The sequence below is a fragment of the Hyaena hyaena genome, unplaced genomic scaffold, assembly GCF_003009895.1.
Source record: "Hyaena hyaena isolate Hyena2069 unplaced genomic scaffold, ASM300989v1 scaffold_854, whole genome shotgun sequence".
Lineage (NCBI taxonomy): Eukaryota > Metazoa > Chordata > Mammalia > Carnivora > Hyaenidae > Hyaena > Hyaena hyaena.
Window position 1 is genome coordinate 369,206 of NW_024081487.1, and position 15,468 is coordinate 384,673.

General features: G+C 35.7%; 1 pseudogene; it reads left to right on the forward strand.

The window, feature by feature from the left end:
- The first annotated feature begins 217 nt into the window (after positions 1-217).
- LOC120222255 overlaps positions 218-15,468 on the forward strand; it is an 82,074-nt pseudogene continuing 66,823 nt past the window's right edge.

The following is a 15,468-nucleotide window of genomic DNA, read 5'->3' on the forward strand; positions in this document are numbered from 1 at the left end:
TTGTACAAACTTGCCAATCAATCACCACTTGCATAAGCCCCACGTAGATTCTCTGAGCCCACCTCATAATTGGTCATTTCAAAAGACTCTCAAAGGTCATGATTGGGTCCCGCCAAACGTTACGGACGCCTCACAGATACTGAATGGTCAAAACTGTTACTATGCTGTTACTATGGGTATTGTACAATTATGATTGGTGCTTATGTAATGATGCAAAATGTACGTGTACACAGTAACGCCCCCGCCCTTCCCCATAAAAACCCTGCTCGCCACTGTTCGGGACTTCACTTTGCTGCTGCTGTACCAGGAGATGGGTGAGCCCCCGCTCGAGCTTGTAATAAAGACCCTTTTGTTCTTGCATCAGTGCCAGCTCCTTGGAGGTCTCTGGGGACTCGCAATTCGGGCATAACAATTTTATTATAACTACTTTTTGCTAATTGAGAAGTTTATCAATGGATAAGTTTATTGTCATACTTTAAAAAAGTTTTTTTTACCTTTTATTTATTTTTGAGAGATAGTGAGAGACCGAGCATGAGCAGGGGAGGGACAGAGAGAGAGGGAGACACGGAATCTGAAGCAGGTTCCAGGCTCTGAGCTGTCAGCACAGAGCCCTACATGAGGCTTGAACCCATGAACGGCAAGATCATGACCTGAGCTGAAGTAGACATGTAACAGATTGAGCCACCCAGGTGCCCCAGGTTACTGTAATATTTTTAAGGTAGGATTCTTTATACTTTTGTCTGTTTGTTTTCTTAAAAAATGTAATGTTTTTTATTAATTTTTTAAAAACGCTTTATTTATTTTTGAGAGAGAGAGAGACAGCGTGAGCAGGGGAGGTGTCAGCACAGAGCCCGACGCAGGGCTCAAACCCACAAACTGTGAGATCATGACTTGAGCCGGTCGGATGTTCAACAGACTGAGCCACCCAGGCACCCCTGTCATGGTTTATAAAGATGTTGGATGTGACAGGAATTTGAATAGGTCAACAATATGTCATTCTTGAAGGACAAAACTTGAAATTAACTGTTAGTATGAAATCAGTAAGATTCATTAAGAAATAAACATTAAATATAAAAACAAATCCCACTAATATTTGGCTGTCAGATGAGAAGGCAAGGACTTGCACTAATTTTCACTAACATACTTTTGATAGAATATTCTGCACAAAAAGAATATGCATGCCTTCTTCTTGTACTGATTTTTAGAAGACTAGATTAAAATGTTTTGTGTAGTCACTCAAAAATTTTATTATCATTTTACTAAGATGATTGAGAAATGGAATGAAAATGAGGATAGAAAATGAATTTTCATTCCAAGTCCATTGTAGTTTAGGACTCAGAATAAGTCTCAAAATTATGAAATTGAATTTATATAGGAAATTAGTACCTAAAGTTCTCATATTGAGTGGCTCTATACACTGTTCATTCTGGACAATTAGGCAAACCAAAGTGCTTTCTTACTTATATATTACACTTTCCCTTCATTGTTTATTTCTAATGCTATGTATAATTTGATGTCATATCCAACAACCACAGTTGTTCACATTTTAAAATTTGGTTGTTTTATTACAAACATTACTTTTTATATATAGTGTAGAGCATTCAATGGTCTTCAGTGATGTTTGGATGACATTTATGCAGAGGACAATTTTTATCTTTGATGATAAATTACGGTATTATAACATGATGTTGTAGAGTACCAACAGAAAACTTTCTTACTGTCCGAGAATTATTGCCTAAGGGGCTATAGTCTGACACCAAGTAATGCAAGTATATTTTCTCCTTTTCCCAGAGCCGATGCCCAGAATCACATTCTAATGTCAAGTAATGTCAAATTCTAAAACCAAAAACTACCAGCTGAGGGACCAATCACTTCGAAGAGAGGATTTCTGAAAGGCACTATTTCAGCACAGCTGAATACACCATCCCTTACACCAACCCTCATTTCTCCACTTCCCCTAAACCATACACAAAGAAGAAAGACTGGAAGTCATCTTTGAAGAGATTGCGTCTGTGGAGCACTTCCCATACTCCTCCTGGAGGTGAGGAGGAATATTCAAAATATTCTTTCCTATCCTACATAGTTGAGGTTGTCAGAATCACCACGTCTTCCACCAAGTGGTGACTGCTAATCATCCTGGGTAAAATTTTCTAAGCTACAGAACCAGCAGGAAATTTGCTGCCGGAAACTGAAAGCTATGACGAGAGAAGACAGTGGCAAGAGAGATGAGGAGAGACAACTACGAGCGATACTGCCTGTATTCCCACCGTGTGGTTTGGCAAGGATATCTGTTTCCCACAACCACAATGGGTGTAAGTTAGAAACTGAGTGATTTTGCTAGTACTCTACAAGAGAGCTACCAACTAGGACGGAAATCCCCAACCACAAGAGGTAATGAAGTGAAATCCCCACAGCCGAAATGGGCATAGCAAGTGGTTAAGCCTCGGCTGACTCTTCCAAGCCCTGGCACCATAAAGGGTAAGGAACCACTAAGGCTCTTCATAGAGCCAGGAACACCTGCCCATTATTAAACAAATATTTGGATGCCTACACAGAGAAGTAGTTACAACTGACAGAAAGGGAAGAACAAATCACCATGGCAGATTTGTTTAAGTAATAGAAAGGCATTTTCCACTAATAAAGTAAACCTCAGCTAGTTAAACATAGACAGTTGCATATGCAAAGACATTTTGAGTCTTCTTCCTCTCTGCCTCATCACCAGAGGACTAAGACTTGAAAAAGGACAAGGTCATAAGAGAGTTTGCTCCATTCCCACCATTAAGCACAAGTCCCAAGCCACTAGACTGGACTCTGGGGAAAGGAGAGCTTCAATTGATTACAAGATTTACATTCTAAAATAGATAAGACTATTAATAACCACTTTCTTGTATTCTTTTTCTTATGTAAAATACCTATGCACGTCTCATTTGTGAAAGAAAGTCCTGTTTAATATGTAATTCTATGGTAACAATTATTTTCCTTTAGTACTTAGAATATATTGTTACACTGTTTTCTGGTTTCAGTTTCAGCTATTGAGAGATCTAATTTTAATCTCATTGTTCTTCCTTTGTGATTAATCTGTTTTTCTCTCTGATGTTCTCAATAATTCCTTTTGTTCATTAATGTTTTAATTTCACTGTGCCCAGGGGTGTATTTGTTTTTAAATTCACCTCCTTGGGATTCATTGGGTTTTCTTTTCCTTAAAATTTTTTTAAATGTTTATTTATTTTTGAGAGAGAGAGAGAAAGAGAGAAAGAGAAAGAGAGAGAGAGAGCGCGAGCGAGCAAGCGAGCCGGGGATGGACAGAGAGAGGGAGAGACAGAACCCTAAGCAGGCTTCAGGCTCCAAGCTAGGAGCACAGAGCCCCACACTGGACAGGAACCCATGAATCAGAAGTGCAAGATCATGACCTGAGGCGAAGTTGGACGCTTAATGGACTAAACCACCCAGATGCCTCTGGATTCATTTTTTCTGAACTTGATAGTGGCATATGGGTGCTATCACGAAGTCTGAAATGGCAATTATATCTTTAAATATATCATTTCCACCATCCTTTCTATTTTGTTATTCTGAAACTATCATTAGGAGTATCTGGAATTCTTCCTTCTGTCCTCTCTTTCATATTTTCATATCTTTTGCTCTCCTTGCTGTTCCTGGATAATTTCTTTGCATCAACCTTTCATTGAGTATTCTTTCTTCAACTGTGTATGTGTTTTCTTATCCATCAGTCAGATTATTTAATCTAATTTGATGTTTTAATTTTTAGAACTTTTGTTTGGTTCTTTATCAATAGCAATTTGGTCTTTGTTTATCTGTTTGATTCATTCTTAAAGATTTAAAAAATACTCATCTTTTTATGATTATTATATCCACAGCCTTTGCAAGTAGGTTCATAATGTTTTGTTTTTCTCTGGTAACTTTGCTTATGGCTTATTTTTTCATGTCTTTCATGACATTTCATTGGGAGATGATATAGATTGGATCTCTGAGAAATGTTTGAAAGTTGTTTTTAAAGTTCTTTGCCCTATAGCACATCTAAGTTTTCTTTTGTCAGGCTCTTGGGGCCACTACCAATCCAGAATCATTTTAAATTAATTATTGGCTTGGGTTTTAAAGTCATATAGTGGTGTGAATTCATGCTCCAGATCCATGTATGTTAAGATATTCTGCTTAAGAACTCTTAAAAGATTTTTGTTGTGTTTATACTTGTTTTTAATTTTATATTCTGTTCCATTCAAAGCTAATGTGTTTTAATGTGTACTTGGGGTTTGTTTTAATCAGGTATGGTAACATGACAGACACGGTGACAATTGCCTTGAAGAAGGACTTTATTACTGATAATTCCCCAGAGAATGGGGCATGGCATGCCATGCCAGAGCCATGTGGGGAAAGCATGGACAGGAAGCAGAAAGCGCAAGGGAAGAGCATGAGCAGAGGCTTTATCATGATTTTTACAGAAAGGGAGGAGTAAGACTGGGTAGGCAAACTGAGTAAGCTTAAAATTACATAGTTTGAATAATTTTGGTGGACACTGAACTATGAGGGTGGTTCCTAATAGGTTGAGTACCTGTTCTTGGGGCCATTTAAGGCAAGGGGAATCTTAGTTTGGTGTGTGACAGTTACATAGAAGAGGTGTTTGAGGTTATGGACTCAGGATTGCATTAATTGAGTTGCATATGAAAGGCAAGTCATTTGCTCTAAGAATTTAGGTAGCCCTGAGAGGGGAAGTCTGTGGGGTCAGCAAGGCTCCAAGATGATGAAGTATTATAAACTATTAAAACAAACAAATGAACAAATATAATACCCAAGGCTAGATGGGCAAGTATTCTTGACATTTTCCTAGATGGGCAAGTATTCTTGACATTTTCCTCTGTAAGAGAATTTCCTCTCAAGTTCAGTCACTGAGGGTATTGTCCTCTGGGAACTAAGCTCTCAAATTTCTGAGGTTATCTCTGACTAAGTCTTCTCTGAAATTCAGACCCATGGTTTGCCTCTAGCCTGTGTGGGTACACTGGATTTAAAAATCCAGGCTTGGGGCTCCTGGGTGGCTCAGTCAGTTAAGCATCTGATTCTTGATCTCAGCTCAGGTCACAATCTCACAGTTCCTGAGTTTGAGCCCCATGTCAGGCACCATCAGTGCAGAGCCTGCTTGAGATGTTGTCTCTTTCTCTCTCTGATGCTCCCCAACTTGTGCACACCCGCTCTCTCTCTCAAAATAAATAAACATAACAAAAAAATTTTTAAGTAAAAAAAAAAAAAAAAATCCAGGCTCAAGTTATTAGCAACCAGCAGGTGCTCTCCAGGCAAACACTGACTCCAGTTCTGGATATGTGGGGTATTTTGTTGTTTTTGTTGTTGTTGTTAATTCTGCCTTCTGATGGTTTTCTTATTTACTGCCACAACAGCAATGATTTTTAAAACACTCTCACATTAATTCATTATTTCAGGGGTTTGATGCTGGGACAAGTTTCTGTGCTCCGCTAGTGAAACATTTTGCTGAAAGTGGAGTCTTTGATTTACCCTTGACTTACATTTTGAGCAATTGCCATCAAAGTGTAATATACTTGAATTTTTGACTAAATATTTTGTAATTTTTATTTTCACTAAGGAATTTAAAACCTTTCCTGTAGTTTCATATGTTGCAATCTGAAATCTCTTTTTAAAATGAGAACATCTGTCTTCCCTTTTCAATTATGAAACTATTTGTGTAAAAGATGTCAATGTTTCTTACTCAACAGATGGAATTTTCCTGTTCACTCACCTTAGAACATAGAAGCCATTGACTCTGTCTTCTGAATATTCAATATCCTCAAGTGGGCAGTAAGAAAACATTTTAATAGCCAACCAACAAAAATTCCATACACATTAGATAATGATATAAATGTGTAGTCCATAAACTGTATTTAGGAAATCAATGAAATTTGAATTACATAGGGTATTTTTGCAATTTAAATATCATATCAATTTTATTTTTACTCTAATTTCAAGTTCAGATAATACTAAAAAATACAAAAAGTAAATAAGACAACTCTGTTATGAAACACCTATTCTTGAGTGTTCAACAGAGCAGTTTTAGTTTAATTTATTGTTTCATTTTCTTATTTTAATTAAACTACCTGAGCATTCCTAAGAGTCATTTCAGTCTTTTTTTTTTCTTTACCAAATAATGTTGGGAATTCAAGCAACTATCGTCATTGATTAATCATTATTTCCATTTTCTTAGGAATCAGGACAGATTTGAGAGCTAACTAGTAAGCAGGAAGCTCGGGAAAGGCCTTTTTAACAAATGGAATATCAGCAAACACGTTTTGTAGTTAGTATCTGTTCCAAAGTCATTTGCCAATTAGGTTATCTGCCTTGTGAGAATTATAGTATTCTAGTCTATTTATATCAAGAATAACTGACAGAAGAAACAGAAAGAGTTCTGAATAAACAAATTTTCCTTGTCGAGGAATTTGCTTCGATCTCCATGACAATCAGAGATGCACAATTTATAACAAGATAGTTTTCAACTCTCAGATTAGTGAAGAAAATTGTAATAATACCAGGGTTAGACAAAGTGGAAGTAAAAAAAATGGTTTTTGCACTGTTTAACTATAAATTGCTACTAGCCGCAGGAGGACAAATTGACATTACATATCATGAAAAAAAAATTTAAAGGTGTATATTCTTTAGTCAACGAAACTCTCAGAATTTTTTCCTTAAAAATAATTTAAAAACAGGTGTAAAGATATCACAATTTTTTTTACAATTGTGAAAGTTTCTAACAGGAGTGAGGTCCTTTACTAAAAACAGCCTAAGGAATTTAGATGCTCTGCTCTTTGAGGAAAGACATGCCTTCTTGTGAGTTGACTCTTTTTTTAAATGTTGTTGTTGTTGTTTCTGAGAAAGAGTGCAAGTGGGGGAGGGGCAAAGAGGGTCCGAAGGGGACGCTAAGCTTACTGCACCGCACTGAGGCAGAGGTGGGCGGGACTCAAACTGAGGAACCTCTCAACCAACCTTCGGAGCCACCCAGGAGCCCCTCCCATGAGTTGACTCTTAAATCACCTACAATTAAAACTTTACTTATGACGGACTCTTTCTAATCTACCTATTGCATGGTTTAGTTTTCTGCCTTTACTAAAATTTAATTTTTGTGGTTCATCACCTCAACATTGACCTAAAACTTATTGTTAATAACTTACACGGTGTGTAATCCCAATTTTTATTCTATTTTATTTTTTTATTTTAGATTTTCCACCTCTTATTTTTCTTTAACTTAAAATTTTATTTTTACATTTTTAATAAAAATTTAACTTTAGTTTATATACTTAAAGGCTGTTCTTTTTTTAATTTTTAATGTTTTATTTATTTCTGAGAGAGAGATAGCATGAACAGGGGAGGGTCAGAGAGAGAGGGAGACACAGAATCTGAAACAGGCTCCAGGTTCTGAGCTGTCAGCACAGAGCCTGAGCTGGGCTCAAACTCACAAGCCATGAGATCACGACCTCAGCTGAGGTCAGACGCTTAACCAACTGAGCCACCCAGGCGCTCCTACTTAAAGGCTGTTTTTAGTCTTCATAACCTCTTTCTTAACTTTTTACTTTTTAGAACTAGCTTCTTATCTTGAATCTGTTTATTTTCAAGTTTATTTAATTTTCTGAACTTAATGGATTTTTCTAGACTTTAAAGTTAATATATTTTCTCCTTGGGATACATTCTCTTACCTTAAAATCATACTCGATTTCTGCTTCCTTTGTTTTTAGACTCCATCTACTTTAAATGTCTGTTTTTCCACTTATTATTTTATTTTAATTTTTTTTTTCTTTTCTGTTGAACAACCTCATTTCATGGCTCGTATTCAAGAGGAGTACCCTGGCCCTGCCTGCCCTGCAGCCCATCTGCACGAAGAGCCAGGGAATTCTGCTCGGGAGCCTCCCTCTTTAGGCTGCGCTGTCACAGGAAGACTCCGTTCTGCTTGCCAGCCCCACTGAAACCGAACTGATAATTAATTTGAAATGTAACTGGCAACAAGTGCAACTGCAATTCAGTTCCTAAGAAAAGCTCATTTGAGAGAAACATGACTGACTGGAGACTGCGGAAAAGTTATGCCATCCTTCCATGTCTCTTGAAGTGCTTCGGTGTGAATCCCTGGCTGAAATGAGATCATCCGAAAAACTGTACCTGAATTTGTAGTGTTCTTGTACTATCTAGATTGATCACACAAAAACTATACTTTTGTGTTCTTTCATTGGTCTATTTTGACGAATTTTATAAGAAACTGCCCTATGGGGGCCCTTGGGTGGCTCAGTTGGTTAAGCATCAGACTCTTGATTTTGGCTCAGGTCATGATCTCAGATTAAGCCCCGAGTCTGGCTCTTTGCTGAAGGTGGAATGGGCTTAGGGTTCTCTCCCTTTCTCTCTGCTTCTCTCTCACACACACAAAATAAAAGGGAAGGAAGGAAGGAAGGAAGGAAGGAAGGAAGGAAGGAAGGAAGGAAGGAAGGAAGGGAAGGAGGAAAGAAAGAAAGAAAGAAAGAAAGAAAGAAAGAAAGAAAGAAAGAAAGAAAGAAAGAAAGAAAGAAAGAAAAGAAAGGAAGGGGAATTACCCCCATGAAAGTGTTAAGAAGTTCCCAGGAGCATAGCGTCCCTGGAGCAACTCCTTTGTTTTTGGATTTGTATGGCTATTGATGTGGTCAGCTCTACCTTATTGACCTTCTGAATTGTGTAACCAGTATTGTTTTTTCTTTTTTGTTGGCTTCTAGAGAACACAGAGTCAAAATCATGGCTCATATCCAACAAGCGCACAGTATCTCTTCGCAAACATTTTACTACTCCCTTCTAGTTTTATTTTATTTCTCTCACTTCAGTATTTCCTCTGCAGTGATTTTCTTAGTTACATATTTTTATTTTATCTGGATATATTCATTGTTACTTCACCTTAAAGAATTTTGAAACCTGAAATACTCTGAAAGAGAGAGAAACAGAGAAAAGCTCTGAGTTATAACCCTATTTTACACATTAAAAAACCAGGGCAATGTGATAATAAGAGGAAGCCAGACAGTAGCAGAACTGAAATTGGAACATCCACTTTTGAGTTATAAAATGACTTAAAATTCAAGCATCCCAAGCCATTAGTTTCTCCTGGTATAATTGCCAGACTTCCATCAACACTGGGATCAACCACCAGTCAGAAATAATCAAATTCTTTGTGCTGTTTTCTCTACTTTATTTTGAGTAATATTAAAGTTCCAGAAATACCAGCCCAGGCAAATCCAGTGAGTATAAGTAACTAAAAGTGTTAACTCCCACCTCTTTGCCATATGTTCAGAAAAATCTCAGATAAGTTCAACTTGATGTTTTGTGAACCGCCAGCTAGAAACATTGCAGGCTTTATTGGATGGGGCTTTTTGGCAATTTTCAAGTACACCAGTTTAGTCAAGGATATGTAGAGGAGCATAACATAAAGATCCATTTAGCCGTAAAGATTCATTTTTGCCATTCAACATTAAACAAAATATTTAAATAATACTGATAAATATTTCAGGTAGTGGATGAAATGATTCTAGCAGACCCTGTTTCTCAGCCACAAAACTTTGAAACTCAACCTCTTCTCCATAGAACTTTATATTTGTTTTGGAGCTGAATGCTGATAAGTACCATCCAGAGATTTTTCTACAAGACTCTTTTTGCTTTGTTTTGTTCTCTGATTATAAAACCAACTATTCTCATTGCAGAAAATTAGAAAAGCAAAACATATAAAAATAAAAACAAAAACTTAATAAAAACAATTCTGACTGACATTTTTTCAGCACTTAGTATGAGCACAAATCTAAGCATCTTACATACATTCTCTCTACCTCCCAACAATGCTGCAGAATAGATATGCTGCTTAACTCTACTTTATAGCTGGAGAAAACAAGTGAGTTGAATTAAGTGATTAAGGGAACAAACCATTAATTACAAAAGTTGTAAGTGGCATTTGATGCATTGCATTTCAGTTTTTATTAATGTATTCATTTGTGATAAATAATTGATGGATAGACATCATAAAGGCATGGATAAATGGATATATAAGTAGGTAAATAGCTAATAGGTAGATGATAGATATAGATAGATAGATAGATACATACATACATACATACATACATACATACATACATATTCATACTGTTAGGACAATCATGTTAGAAACCTGATTCTGCCACATACAATTATATAATAAGGAATTTTTTTGTGTCTTGAAATTTTACCAATAATTTAAAACCCTGCTGAATCAGGTTAAATTACATTCAGCTAGAAGGGACAGCAAACCTAACAGATAAGCTTAGCATTTAAAACATGTAAATGCTTATTTACTTACAAGAATTCTAGGAATAGGCAGATGTGAGACAAGTGCTCTTGCTGTTCTTAGTACATAGAACTTCACCCTCCTGTTTGTGAAGGAGGGTGTCCTTGTGATGACCTCGCTGTCATCTGGTGGTTGCTGCATCTGTAGCTGCCATGCTTCAGGAAAGAAAAGAAGAAAGGGGAAAAGAAAGAGGGACATGCCCATAGGCTTTGTGTCTCAGGAGCCTCTCTCACCATTAGCTAGATCTGATTCATACAACATTTCAATTAACTTACTACTGCATAACAAATCATCCCAATACATAAAAGCGAAAACATCAACACAATGGCAGACAACTGCCATATGGATGAGTTTCAACAGGGAGAGCTAGTCCCTGCTCAGGGTATTATTAGCTGGGGCAACTCCACTGGGACTGAAGGATCTGAGATGGCCCCGCCTAGAAATTTGTTACTCAGCTGGGGTGGCTAGAATGATTGAGGATGGGCCTCTCTTTTTATAATTCCTCCAGGGTCCTTCTGCCTCTCCCCATAAACTTTTTCTAGCTAGACATTTGGAATTCTTTACATGGTGGCTAGCTTCCAAGAGAATGAAGAAACAGAAGCTGCAAAGTTTATTGAGACCCAGGACCAGAAGTCAAACAACATTACTTTCACACAGTGTACTGGCCAAAGCAAATCATAGAACCAGTCCAGATGTAAGGATAGAAGAAAAGACTTGAGCTCTTGATGGAAGGAGGGGCAAACACATAGAGGGATGGAAAGAACTGTTGGTGGCCATATTTGCAAATAATCCATGACATGTAGGTACTCCTATTCCAGTGACTATTTTTAAAAAATGTTTTTTTTAAGTTCATTCCTTTAGAGAGAAAGAATGACAGAGTGTGAGTGGGGGAGGGGCAGAGAGAGAGGGAGACCTCTCTGAATCTGAAGCAGGCTCCAGGCTCTGAGCTGTTAGCACAGAGCCTGATGCAGGACACGAACCCACAAACTGTGAGATCATGACCTAAGCCAAAGTCTGATGCTCAACTGACAGCCACTCAGATGCCCCCAGTTAATATTTTTAAAAAGCTGTAGTCGGGTTACCTGGTTGGCTTAGTTGAAAAAGCATGCGACTCTTGATCTCAGGGTTGTGAATTCAAGCCCCATGTTGTATGTGGAGATTGCTTAAATAAATAAAATAAAACTGCAGTAGGTCAAAGGGCGGTCAGTCAACAATATGTCCTTAACTAAAATCTTTTTCTTTTTCAAGGAATTCTCATTATCTCTCTCTCCCCTCCCCTCTAGCTTTCTCATTCTCTCTAGTTCTTACTCTTGCTTTCTCTGAAACACACACACACACACACACACACACACACAATCACCTAGTATAAAATAATTTTTTTAAAGATCAATTAAAAGTTAAATTACAGTATATACAGTTTAGTTTTAAGTAAAGCTAGAAAATAATCACACACAAAGTTTTCTGTGTGTAGTTTGGCTAAAGGTACTTTTGCTTGTTATTTTTTCAGTATTTTCTGACTTTCCATAATAAATACTGTTCCTTCTGATTTAGAAAATAATAATAAGTGTTTTTTTTAAAAGCTATTTTTTTTACTAATTAGTAACAAATTTTTTTATTAATGGTATAATATTCCATTGTATAGATGCAAAAAGGTGATATACACATTCTCTTAAAATTGGATATCTAGAATGTTTATATTTTCCCCCATTAAATCATGTAAAATAAAATTATTTGAATAAATATAGAAACTATTTTGCAAGAAATGTTATTCCTATTTAGACTTTGACCAGCAGTATATAAAACAGTCTAAGCATATATACAGCACCATCGAGTATTTCAGCATTTTAAAAACTTATGACAGGGGCACCTGGATGGCTCCATCAGATAAAGAACTGACTGTTGATCTCCGCTCAGGTCATGATCTTACGGTTCATGAGTTCGAGCCCCATATTGTGCTCTGCACTGACTGTGGAACCTACTTGGGATTCTTTCTCTGTCTCTCTCTCTCTCTTTCTCTGCACCTCCTGCACACACTTCTCTCTCTCAAAAAACAATAAAAATTTTAAAAATTATGACAACTTATCTTTTCTTTCATTTTTTATTAATGAGTTTGATATTTTATAAAGTATATTTATCAGTCATTTGTGTAGTTTCAGGTAGAAATTGTCTGCATCCTTTCCAGGTTTTCTATTGGAACTAAAATATTTTTCATTTATAATTAAAAGTCTTCGAATAACAAAGCATATTAATTTCTTGACATAGTTTATTATATTTTCCTAGTTTCTCATTTGCCCTTTTGATGTTTTTCTCATACAATAAATTTACAACTTTTTACTTTGAAACTTATCAATTATTTTATTTGTATTTTTTCTTGCATAATATCCTTAGATATTCCTTCCTCATCTGGATATGTTAAATATTCAGTTAAATTTTCTTTTAGTATAATTTAGAATTTTTTATCCTTAATTTTTGATTGACTTAGGTTTTACTTTGGTACATGATGCAGTGAGAAAGTTTAAGTTAATACTTCCCCCCAAAGAAAAGCATTTCTCAACATCATTTACTGAAGAATGTATTCACCCATATATATATGTAAATTCTAAAATACAATACATTGTTGTATGTACATATACTCACAACACACATACATACACACATACATATACTATGGTCTGATTAAATTATTTATCAATTCTTTGTTTTTTATCTATCAATTCTTGTAGTAATGAATGACATTACTTCTAGTTTTGTAATATATTTTAAAAATCTAGACATTTTTATTTTTCAATTTTTCCTCTCTTAAACAAAAGAAAACAGAAAAATTCAGTTTTTTATTATTCCAAATAAATATTTAAATCTTTATTTCAAGGTCCTAATGTGATCCTGCTGTTGTTTTCACCTAGAGCAGAAGTATATAAATTAACCTGGAAAGAATTGATACCTTTAAAATATTCTTATAAGAAAAATTTTATGTCTCTACCCATCAGAGCTTTTTTCCAGTAAAGTTTTATAATTTAATTAATGTAAATTATGATAGTTCTTCTTAATATATGTCCCTTGATTATATTTTGTTACTATTTGGAATGAAGTATGTTTCTTTCATTATATCTTCTAAGTGATCATTATCATAGTGTAAAGCTATTGGTTTTCAAATCTTTTATCTTTCTGATCTTCTTAATGTTATTTTATGCATACTGAGCATTTTCAAATTATTTTCTTGAGCACTCTTGGTATATACTATGTTGCCAGCAAATAAACATTATTGTCTCAGTAACTGCAAAATAAAAACCTTATTTCTTTTTCAACTTAATGTCTTATACATTGGCTAGAATTCCAGAACAGTATCATGCTATATTTATTCATTCAACTAATATTTAGTGAGTTGCCCTTTTGTGGCTGGTAATCTGTGCTACAGTTAGGTCATTTTTCAACTTCAGAAGCCCATACTTATTTGAGGTTCTATTCCCATTATAATTATGCCTCCCACATCACTATTCAGACTTTTCATGAGGAAGATCTCCCTGTCTACTCCACTTGCCTTTTTTTTTTTTTCCTGGTCTTTGTAATCCCAACATAGTCTCAAAGATTAGATCATCATGAAATGTCTGATGAATGGAGAAATGAATGATGCAATGTGTAACCCTAGATATGGCTATGGAGAATGAGCTAAGAAGAATGTATTCATTTAGATGCACAATATTTCCATCCACAGAACTTTATCTACCTCCAACCAAAGTGATATGATCTTGTACAACAAAAATATTAGGAGTACAGCTGAACTGAAGGGACTCATTATAGGGAATAATTGGGCAGTGAAAAAGCAGCAAGAAGCATGGAGGCTTTATCAAGATTTTTTTTTTATACTGCTTATATGCAGGATGATCATGCCTCTCTTATCAGTGAAGAGATTCTTAAAAGCAAATTCAGAACAACTTCCCCTTGTTATGTTCAGCAATGGGTTAATTGTGATAATGGAAAAAGGAATAGAGGAATAGTGACCCAAATGTAAACTAGGGCTTTCAGGGCTGGATGCAAAGTTCAAGTTGATCAATGTTTGCGTTAATCAGTATGGAGAATAATGGGCAGAATAGGTATCATTTATCTTGTCTTCATTGTCAAATAACATCTAGGGTTGTGTAAATGCATTCATCATTTGAAATCTTAATCCCAGGGTCACCTGGGTAGCTCAATCAGTTAAACTCCGATTCTTTTGGTTTGGGCTCAGGTCACGATATCACAGTTTAGTGATTTCGAGCTCTGCACTGGGCTCTGTGCTGGCAGCACCAGCCTGCCTGGTATTCTCTGTCTACCTCTCTCTACCCATCTCTCACTGGTGCTGTCTCTGTCTTTCTTAAAGTAAGTAAGAATTAAAACTTAAAAAAAAAAAAGATAACCACAATATAAAATCTTAACCCCAATATGTAGAGATTGAAGAATATACACAGCAATTTACTGCTTTTTACATGTCTAGTTTTCAATATATATGCAAAGTCTTTAACAACTCTAGTTGTCAATTTATAAATAATAATATGGAGAGGAAAAAAAAATGAATTCCCCAGTCTAGACTCCTGGTTTTCAAATCAGGTGTGCACGTGTTCGGGTGGGGAGAGTGGGATTTTCAGAACTGGGCTCTGAAAATCCCATGAAAATTAGTGCTCTAGATTAATTTTATAATTAATGACTTTTATTCAATGAATAATAATACTTAGATTTGTGCTTGTTATCATTGCTCAGTCTATCCAAGCTGAACATGAGATTTTATTGGAGGTCTTTTTTTAAAGAATCTTTGCAAGGTTGGTAGAGGGGCACTGGGAATAAAACATTGTTTTCTAAAAATAGTGACATTTATTTATGAAATTATGGAATTCTGAGCAAGTATACTCTGGTAACTTAAGGGCTCAGGTCCAATAGTTTTGTTTATTTTTTCTTTAATCTGCTTTATTTAAAATTAAGAAGTATGTTAAACAGGAAAAAACCAGGTCCTTCCTTTTTGGCTATACTATGGCTAAATGTTGTATAATTTCCAAAGCACTCTCAGCAGACTCAAAAATAATGAGGTGATACAATAAAATTAATTGTATTATTTTATACTTTACTATGGAACAAATATATCTTATGTATTCATAAAGAAAGATTCT